The sequence below is a fragment of the Triticum urartu genome, chromosome 3A (genome assembly GCF_056163025.1).
Source record: "Triticum urartu cultivar PI428250 chromosome 3A, HENAU_Tu73, whole genome shotgun sequence".
Classification (NCBI taxonomy): Eukaryota; Viridiplantae; Streptophyta; class Magnoliopsida; order Poales; family Poaceae; genus Triticum; species Triticum urartu.
In genome coordinates this window covers 709035427-709044638 of record NC_141875.1, presented here as the reverse complement: position 1 = coordinate 709044638, position 9212 = coordinate 709035427, and the positions used below count along the sequence as shown (strand labels likewise).

General features: G+C 43.3%; 2 pseudogenes across 1 annotated transcript; both read left to right on the top strand.

Moving 5' to 3' along the window:
- The first annotated feature begins 274 nt into the window (after nt 1-274).
- Nucleotides 275-5250, top strand: LOC147981962 (protein FAR1-RELATED SEQUENCE 5-like; annotated as a pseudogene). Its single transcript, XR_015599387.1, has 6 exons — nt 275-1594; nt 2259-2527; nt 2614-2815; nt 4081-4138; nt 4192-4634; nt 4815-5250. The product of XR_015599387.1 is annotated as a protein FAR1-RELATED SEQUENCE 5-like (transcript).
- A 126-nt stretch (nt 5251-5376) lies between these two features.
- On the top strand, nt 5377-6748 carry LOC147981961 (protein FAR1-RELATED SEQUENCE 6-like; annotated as a pseudogene).
- The last annotated feature ends 2464 nt before the right edge of the window (nt 6749-9212 follow it).

Genomic DNA, 9212 nt, shown 5'->3' with positions numbered 1-9212 from the left:
TTTTTCCCATAGAGTTTTTGAAGAAACTTATATTCAGACGATGATACTTCTTGGACAAAGTGAAGATTAGGAGGAGTGTTAAGAATCCATAATGTGGATAATCTCCACTTAATCCTAACTGCCATGCAGTTATCCTCCCGAAGGGGTGCGACTCACCACTCACGCCTCTCTCTCTCTTGAGCCGACCTATGTCTAGTCGTGTCTATCTGAAACAACACATCCCTACAGGATGTATATATATGTAACTGACTGATCAATAAAAGGACACCGGTAACGAAAACGGCGATGTAGAGGACGGGCGCCTGCGCTCCCGCTACGTGGACCAATGGAGCAAGGGATGCAGTTTTTGTCCTGTTGTACTCATGAGATGTACTTCCTTCGTTTTTTTTAATCCGCATAGAAGATTTGGTCAAAGTCAAAGCTTTGTAGAGTTTGACTAATTTTATATTAAAAATATAAACATTCATAATATGAAATCAATATTATCAGATACATCATGAAACGTATTTTATACTATATTGTTTTAGTATTGTAAATGTTCATATTTTTTATCTAAATTTGGTTAAACTTTGTGTAGTTTGACTTTGACCAAATCTTATATGCGGAGTAAAAAAAAATGGAGGGAGTAGGTATTAAATGACATGAATTTACTGTTACCATATACGTCCGGATATGGTCCTGTCAGGTTAACACCGTCGTAGATCAACCTGTGCTGTTGGTACAAAAACTAGTAATCACGGTGAAACATATAAACGTTCCGTGTCAGATAACACCGTGCGCACGACGGGAGAAAAATAAATGGCAGTACGGGCCCACAGCGAACTCCAGATCCCACCGTCCTCCTCCCGCACCCCCTTCGTTCGACTGGCCCGCGGCGGCAGCAACAAATTGAGTGGCTGGTGACGACCGTTAAAGTTGTGTTGAATATTGTGTACAAAGTAGGTTATAGTTGGACTCTAAGTAGTATTGTGTTTAGATAGGATATATTGTATCCTAGGCCTCTCATATATAGCGGGGGTAGACACCTATGCCAACATAATAGCACCGAGACGCAGGGGAAGCCGGCGGCATGTGCCGGTATCCAGGGCGACCGGGTGCGGTATTGTGACGGTGTCACGGGGAGGAGCGCCCGTAGTCAGGCCTTGAGGATGTAGCCATATCGGTGAACCTCGTTAACAAATCTCGCTGTCGTGTTTCGTGTGATTGTTTGGTCCTTGGATGATCAACGGTATGCCTCGGATTTATTCTAACATCGACGGCAGAGGAGGACGGCAATGGACTGGAGTTCCTTTCAGATCCGGTGGACAGATATGGTTTCCATTCCTTTCTTTTTGAAACTTCTAGATCCGAGTCTTTCTGCGAAACCACCTTAAGGATCGACGGTTATTGCATCCAGCCACTTGATGACGGCCGATGAGCCTAGTTCTGTACAGACAGAAACAACTACTGAATCGAGCATGGGGGATGCTGGCGAGGCGCCTCTCACAGTGGAGTTGGCCTTGACGAGCGCCGTCGAAGCACTGACCTTGTCGCCGGCCAATTCGCAGCCATCTACAGGAAAATATGATGCAGACGGCCCCGGGTCGACAAAAAGGTATCCTCGTTCCGGCCTATACATGCTTACCTCCGAAAAGTATAGATCTCCGAAAGTAAAACGTTACTTCCATGGAGCTGTCTTGGCAAAGCATAATTCTTCCGGGGAAAAGCAAAGTTAAATTTTGACTGCAAAAGTAGAACATCGAGATACGTATGAACATTGTAAATATCTAAAATGTGAAAATGTACTTCCATGTTCTTCCTTTTTTAAGAATGCATAACTATAAAAAACGAAAGAGTACTGCACTTTTGCTGTCAACTATAATCCATCGTCACTGCATTTAGAAACCCTGAATAACTGCTGTACATCCATGTTATTTGCTATAATCCATCGTCGATTAAGGAAACCTGAAATACTGCTGTACATCCATGTTACTTACTATAATCCATCCTGACTGAATTAGAAAAACTTGAATTACTGCTGTACATCCATGTTACTTGCTAATGAACATGTGCTTCCTTCTTAATAGGAAGCAAAACGTCCACATGTTCTGGCCGTTGCGCAGCTCTGAAGCTATCACGTTAAGGCATATCTGATAAAAATGTAAAATACTGACAATAAAACTGCACTCGCATGCTGCTCACTCATGAAAATTGCATTTCTCTCACAAAATAGCAAGAGACATTTACAATCAGAAGTAATACGTTCTCTCTTGATGCAGGGTTCGGATTGGTCGAGCCCCTATCGAGCGTGCTCCATGTGCTGGAAGAGTGTGTGTGTGCCCTTGAAAAAACATTAAGACGATATGCAGAAAAGGAAACTGATACCGTTGTGGTTCCAGTGGTTGGATACAATTTCAATTCGTTGGGAGAAGCATATGACTTCTATAATCTATATTCATGGGAAATTGGTTTCGGAATAAGATACGGAAAAATCTGGCTCAACATTGAGAGAACCAAATGTATGCAAGAAATAGTTTGTGGATGCTCCGTAAGTGCAAATTAAATTCAGCTAGTCATTCTTGTCACGAAATTGTGAAACTGCACTGACATTTTACAATACTTTTGAATTTTCAGGGCAAAACAAAAAGAGGGAACACACGGACATGCCGCAGTGAGTGCCCTGCAATGATACGTTTGCTTCGATCAAATGACAATGGGTGGTACATAAGTGAGCACCGGCCATCGCACAACCATGCTTTGACAGATAAGTGTGGCGAAAAGGTGTACTTGCCTTCACATAAACATATCGATCTATACACAAGAGACACAAGGAGAGGCCCCCGCGTCGCCCCTGCTCGGGCGACTCGGGCGGGATCTAAAACCCTAGCCGCCGGGGGTCCCCATCCGTCCTCCCCTCCCTCCGCCGCCGCCGAAGGACGCCGCCGGCTATAGCCCGGGGCTGATGGCGGTGGCGGGGGTCTTCCCTCTTGCCTGCGCCGTGCGGGCGGTGCGGAGCCCCGCGGCGTGGGTGGCACGGCCGATCTGGCCTGGCGGCGCGGCGGGCCTGCCTTTCGGCGGCGGCGCGGCGGCTGCCTCGGCCAAGGGCGGCGATGGTGGGGTGCGGCAGCCGGCCCTGCCTCGGGCTGCGTGGTGGCGTTCGGGGGCGGCGGCCGGGTCTGCGGCGACACAACATCTGACCTCGGATCGGCGGTGGCGGCATGGAGGGCCTGGTGGTTGGGTCGGCACCATGCGGGTTGTGCCCTCCGGACAGATCTGATCTGGCCGGTGCGGCCTGCTCCATGTGCGGCGGCTCAGATCGTGGCGACCCGTGCACACAGTACGTGATGAAGGTTCTTCGAGCGGATCCGGGTGAAAACCTTGTGCTCGGCTTGATGCCAAGACCGGCGTTGGTGGCACCCTGTGGTGTCATTACCTTCTTGAAGGCATCGCCGTGGAGAAGCTCTAGACCTCTATCCGCTACCTCCGAGGAAACCCTAGATCAGTTGATCGGATGACGGCGGCGCGTTGGTGTCGTTTCCTCCTTTGGGGCGTCATTCTTGGAGGCGTACACGGGTTCGAGGGACCAGTGGGCGCCTTTTTTGGTGGAGCGGTACTTCATCCTTCACATTCATGACGGCGGATCTCGGCGGCGTGGTGCAGTGGAGACTCGGCGCCAGATGCGCGGTGATGGACTCGCGCAAGTGGAGGTAGTTGTCTGGCATCAAGGTGGCGTCGATGGCGGCGTGGCCTGACAAGGTAGAAGCCTCAATATCTGCTCTGAAGACGGACCTGTGGAAGATGGCGGCGACGACACATGTGAGTGTGTCAGACCAGTTTATGCCCCAGACCCGGTATGTGGCTCGGCTGGGGCTTCTGGCTTTTGATGATAGGCTTAGGTGAGTAGACCGGGTATTTGGCCCAGGTAGCACCCCTTCATCATATGGATAGGAGTAGTGGCATATGTTGCCAAGATGGCGGATTCAGGCATTTTGTTGTAATACTTTGTAAGGTCCTCATGAATAATAAATAAAGTGACCGTATGCATCTCCCAGATGCAAAGGCCGGGAGTCATCCTCCTTTTCTAAAAAAAATACACAAGAGACCTTGTCAAACAGCTCAGAGAGAACAATGTCAGCATTGGAGAAGTTCACACCATACTTGGTAGTTTCTTTGGATCAATGAATAATGTGCCTTTCACAAAACGGGCTTTGAGGGGTCTTTCTTTGGATCAATGAATAATGTGCCTTTCACAAAACGGGCTTTGAGGGGTCTCTGTGGTGAAATCAGTCGAGATCAAGCAGACAATGACGTCCGCAAAACTATGGATGTTTTCACGGAATTGGGTTCGAAGGATTCTGGTTTGTATTACAGAGTGCAACCTCACAGTGATAGCCGGATAAGGAAATTATTGTGGTCAACAGGAGCAAGCCGGATGCAATACCATTATTTTGGAGATGCAATCACATTTGACACGACATACCGAACAAACCTGTATGATATGCCGCCTGGACTGTTTGTTGGAGTGAACAACCACTTTCAAAGCATTATCTTTGGTGGTGTGCTTGTTAGGGATGAGACAACTGAAACTTTCGAGTGGGTGTTCAGTGAATTCATCCGCATGATGGGCGGCAAGCATCCTCAGACCATACTTACAGGTGATGAACTCAAGTCCCGAAATTTTATCCCTTCGTACAACTCTAAAACCATAGAAGAATGTTGTATAAACCATATGACTTTTATGGAATGTTGTATATACTGTACTTTACCCATGTCATTTCTGCCCTCCAACCTAATTAATCATCAACTTGCTAACAACTAAATGATTGACTCTGCAGATCAATGCAGAGCTATGGAGCGTGCAATAGAATAAACAATGCTAGAAACCACACACCGGTGGTGCAAGTGGCACATACTTAAGAAGGCAAAAGAAAAACTTGATGCATATTACACAAAGCGAAGCAACTTCAGATCATAATTCCATAAAATCGTCAATCGCATGCTGACAGAAGATGAATTTGAAAATGCATGGGCAGAGCTGCTTGAGAAATACAGTTTACAAAAAAACCTTACATGTCAAGCATTTACGAAGTGCGTGAAAAGTGGGCAAAACCATACTTTAGGGGCAAATTTTGTGCAAAAATGACTAGCACGCGGCGCAGCGAAAGTGCAAACCACATGCTGAAGGGATATGTGCCAGCAAGCTGTCCCATGCACTTATTCGTAAGGCAATACATGAGACTTCTTTTCGATCGAGAGGCAAATGAGAACTAAGAAGAGCGGCGAACAAAGATAGTGAATTACATCATGACTGCATTAAATATCCATTTGGTAATTCCATCTTCGCAAATTATGATACAGACTAACACCCAACATTTGTATGTACAGACATTGCCACCTATGAAGCTAAACACGCCTCTGGAGTTCCATGCTAGCAAAATCTACACACGAGCACTGTTTGAGAAATTTGGTGAAATCCTGTATGAAGCAGGGCAATACAGGGTAGAAGAAGTTGAAAAAGATTCAAAATACTATATACTCCCTCCATTCCAAAATAGATGACTCAACTTTGTACCAACTTTAATACAAAGTTAGTACAAAGTTGGGGTCATCTATTTTGGAACAAAGTTGGTACAAAGTTGAGTCATCTATTTTGGAACGGAGGGAGTACATTGGTATAACCCAGAGAGACATGACAAGTGGTGCAGAGTGTTGTACACAGTGCATGTCCTCTCTCGGGGTGAAGAGCTCTCCTGTGAATTTGGTAACTTTGAGCATACAGAATTGCTATGCTGCCATTCAGTTAAGGCACCAAGTCATAATATTAAGATAAATATAGGAAGATTAGCTGCCAGACTCAATTTTAAAAAACATATACACTAACCAGGTACATAATTTGTTGCAGGTTCTGGATTTCTTGGGAATAGACAAGATTCCATTAAAGCATATCCTGGAAAGGTGGACAAAAGATGCAAGAGATATCGTTCCAGTTCACTTGGCACACCTTCAGAAAGACAAGATTTCACCTAACTCCATAATCTTCAGACATTCGAATCTTTATACACATGCTTTAGAGGTTGTAAAGCTTGGTGATGCAAATCCAATTGCATATGATTGCGCAATGGAACTTCTCAGGGTAGCAATGGATAAGCTGACACCTTTGGCTATTGAGCATGATGGTTTTGGTTTGAAACACAGAATCCAAATGAACAAGACGAAAGGTACAGAAATAGCTCTCTTGCAAGGACCACCGAATGTATGCGTCAGCAATGCTGAAGGCAGTGCCATCGGAAATTTCATTGAATTATCAGCTCCAGAACGCAAACGGAAAGCTGGTCGACCAACAAACAGCCGAGACAAGCCGCCGTATGATGACCGAGGTGCAAAGAGAAAGAAAATTAAGATAAGATCACAATTTGATGCAGCTAACGGATGCAGTACAAGCAAACGAACAAGGTTATGCACTATATGTTGTGGCCGTGGGCACAAGCACGACGTGTCCGCAAAGAGGAGACACCCCTCAGAAGAAAAGAAAGGAACCAAAATGCTCGATATGCGGAGTGAGAGGACATCGAAAGAACACATGCAACAACCCTAACAGTGTGCTACATGTTGCCGATCAACCTACTCATCACCCTGCCGTGGCACTATGATTAATCCATGGAAGCACCAAGCACCTCAAAGTTGCACTGGATTTGTTCTCTTTTTCCGCTGTGCCCTAGCAGCTCAGTGGCATCCCCAAAGCAGCTGTATTTTCCTGTGTTTTCCCCTTGTGTCCCCAATGGTCAATCCCAGTGTGCTTGTCTAAATTATATGTGCTATGTGTCCTGTACCCTAGTTTACATGGAGAACTTATTGAAACCTAGGTTCCCTGCTGCATGAACAAAAATGTGATGTCGTTTTTACATACAATATTTTGCTGAAAATTTTCTCTGAATATTTTTGTGAAATCATGCTCACAACTGTGTTGTATTAACTAGAAGAATGCCCCGCGCGTTGCTGGGGGAGTTTGTATGAAATAAAAAGTGGTCTGAACTAATCAACCAAGCTAATGGCTTTACAATTTCTCCTAGAAGGATAATTTTTTTATCAATATTTTGAAAATAAATAAATAAATTTACATCTCTATGTATAAGTGCAGAATTGGATGAAAACAAAACAAATATGCATGCATGCGTCACTTTCTTTCATAGTGCTAGTACTGGAGTATGAGACGCATGCATGCATCAGTTTTTAATTGATTAAAACACTCTTTACGCATCATTTACTATACGCACTTCATGCATGCGTTGCTGGCTCTTAATAGGTAGATCCAATGGCTAATGTAGTCCGATCAAGTATATCCAACGGCTAAACTAATTTAGGTGATATGGCTCAAGGAGAAGAAAAGAGAATTCCTAGTAGTGAGGGCTATCTATTTAGATATAGTAAAAATCATGCTCACAAATGTGTTGTATTAACTAGAAGAATGCCCCGCGCGTTGCTGGGGGAGTTTGTATGAAATAAAAAGTGATCTGAACTAATCAACCAAGCTAATGGCTTTACAATTTCTCCTAGAAGGATAATTTGTTCATCAATATTTTAAAAATGAATAAATAAATTTACATCTCTATGTATAAGTGCGGAATTGGATGAAAACAAAACAAATATGCATGCATGCGTCACTTTCTTTCATAGTGCTAGTACTGGAGAATGAGACGCATGCATGCATCAGTTTTTAATTGATTAAAACACTCTCTACGCATCATTTACTATACGCACTGCATGCATGCGTTGGTGGCTCTTAATAGGTAGATCCAATGGCTAATGTAGTCCGCTCAAGTATATCCAACGGCTAAACTAATTTAGGTGATATGGCTCAAGGAGAAGAAAAGAGAATTCCTAGTAGTGAGGGCTATCTATTTAGATATAGTAAAAATCATGCTCACAACTGTGTTGTATTAACTAGAAGAATGCCCCGCGCGTTGGTGGGGGAGTTTGTATGAAATAAAAAGTGATCTGAACTAATCAACCAAGCTAATGGCTTTACAATTTCTCCTAGAAGGATAATTTGTTCATCAATATTTTAAAAATGAATAAATAAATTTACATCTCTATGTATAAGTGCGGAATTGGATGAAAACAAAACAAATATGCATGCATGCGTCACTTTCTTTCATAGTGCTAGTACTGGAGAATGAGACGCATGCATGCATCAGTTTTTAATTGATTAAAACACTCTCTACGCATCATTTACTATACGCACTGCATGCATGCGTTGGTGGCTCTTAATAGGTAGATCCAATGGCTAATGTAGTCCGCTCAAGTATATCCAACGGCTAAACTAATTTAGGTGATATGGCTCAAGGAGAAGAAAAGAGAATTCCTAGTAGTGAGGGCTATCTATTTAGATATAGTAAAAATCATCCTCACAACTGTGTTGTATTAATTAGAAGAATGCCCCGCGCGTTGCTGGGGGAGTTTGTATGAAATAAAAAGTGATCTGAACTAATCAACCAAGCTAATGGCTTTACAATTTCTCCTAGAAGGATAATTTGTTCATCAATATTTTAAAAATGAATAAATAAATTTACATCTCTATGTATAAGTGCCGAATTGGATGAAAACAAAACAAATATGCATGCATGCGTCACTTTCTTTCATAGTGCTAGTACTGGAGAATGAGATGCATGCATGCATCAGTTTTTAATTGATTAAAACACTCTCTACACATCATTTACTATACGCACTGCATGCATGCGTTGGTGGCTCTTAATAGGTAGATCCAATGGCTAATGTAGTCCGATCAAGTATATCCAACGGCGAAACTAATTTAGGTGATATGGCTCAAGGAGAAGAAAAGAGAATTCCTAGTAGTGAGGGCTATCTATTTAGATATAGTAAAAATCATGCTCACAACTGTGTTGTATTAATTAGAAGAATGCCCCGCGCGTTGCTGGGGGAGTTTGTATGAAATAAAAAGTGATCTGAACTAATCAACCAAGCTAATGGCTTTACAATTTCTCCTAGAAGGATAATTTGTTCATCAATATTTTAAAAATGAATAAATAAATTTACATCTCTATGTATAAGTGCAGAATTGGATGAAAACAAAACAAATATGCATGCATGCGTCACTTTCTTTCATAGTGCTAGTACTGGAGAATGAGACGCATGCATGCATCAGTTTTTAATTGATTAAAACACTCTCTACGCATCATTTACTATACGCACTGCATGCATGCGTTGGTGGCTCT